Source organism: Capsella rubella, unplaced genomic scaffold, assembly GCF_000375325.1.
Source record: "Capsella rubella cultivar Monte Gargano unplaced genomic scaffold, Caprub1_0 scaffold_50, whole genome shotgun sequence".
NCBI lineage: Eukaryota > Viridiplantae > Streptophyta > Magnoliopsida > Brassicales > Brassicaceae > Capsella > Capsella rubella.
The window spans coordinates 25,665-26,998 of NW_006238876.1; positions in this window are offsets into that span (position 1 = coordinate 25,665).

Here is a 1,334-nt window from a genome sequence, read left to right on the forward strand (position 1 = left end):
TTCTCCAAACTTCTAAACACTCTTCATGATGCTCTAGCACTTTTAAACAATCAAACTTTTTGTATTCTAACATATTTGAACCACAAAAAACAATATTCAAGCCATTTAATGCTGGAAAGCAATGGTTGTGGGTTCTTAGCTCATTTCGTCCCAAATTTCAGCAATTCTTTCTACACTCTTCAAAACACTCTTCATGCATCTCTAGAACTTGTTATCAATAAAAATTAATGTACTCTAACCTATTCTAACCCCAAATAACACTATACATGCCATTTAGTGGTTCAACGCAATGTTTCCGAGTTCTTAGCTCATTTGGGACCAAATTTCAACAAGTCTTTCTCCAAACTTCAAAACCTTCTTCATGATGATCTAGAACTTGTAATCAATCAAAATTATTGTATTCTAAGTTATTCTAACCCCAAAAAACAGTAGACAAGCCATTTAATGCTTGAAAGCAATGGTTGTAGGTTCTTAGCCCATTCCGGCCCAAATTTCAGCAAGTCTTTCTACACTCTTCTAAACACTCTTCATGCATCTCTAGAACTTGTAATCAATCAAATTTAATGTACTCTTACGTATTCTAACCCCAAAGAACACTAAACAAGCCATTTAGGGGTTGATGCAAGATTGGAATCACTCCAAACTTTAGATCTCTTGATGATCAAAAGATTCCAAGCTTCTAAACACTCTTCATGATGCTCTAGCACTTGTAATCAATCAAAATTATTGTATTCTAAGTTATTCTAACCCCAAAAAACAGTAGACAAGCCATTTAATGCTTGAAAGCAATGGTTGTGGGTTCTTAACCCATTTCGGCCCAAATTTCAGCAAGTCTTTCTACACTCTTCTAAACACTCTTCATGCATCTTTAGAACTTGTAATCAATCAAATTAAATGTATTCTCACCTATTCTAACCCCAAAGAACACTAAACAAACCATTTAGTGGTTCAACGCAATGTTTCCGAGTACTTAGCCCATTTGGGACTGAATTTCAACAAGTCTATCTCCAAATTTCTAAACACTCTTCATGATTCTCTAGCACTTGTAATGAATCAAAATTATTGTATTCTAACATATTCTAACCCCCAAAAAACAGTATACAAGCCATTTAATGCTTGAAAGCAATGGTTGTGGGTTCTTAACCCATTTCGGCCCAAATTTCAGCAAGTCTTTCTACACTCTTCTAAAAACTCTTCATGCATCTCTAGAACTTGTAATCAATCAAATTTAATTTATTTTAACCTATTCTAACCCCAAAGAACACTAAACAAGGCATTTAGTGGTTCAACGCAATGTTTCCGAGTTCTTAGCCCATTTGGGAAAGAATTTCAAC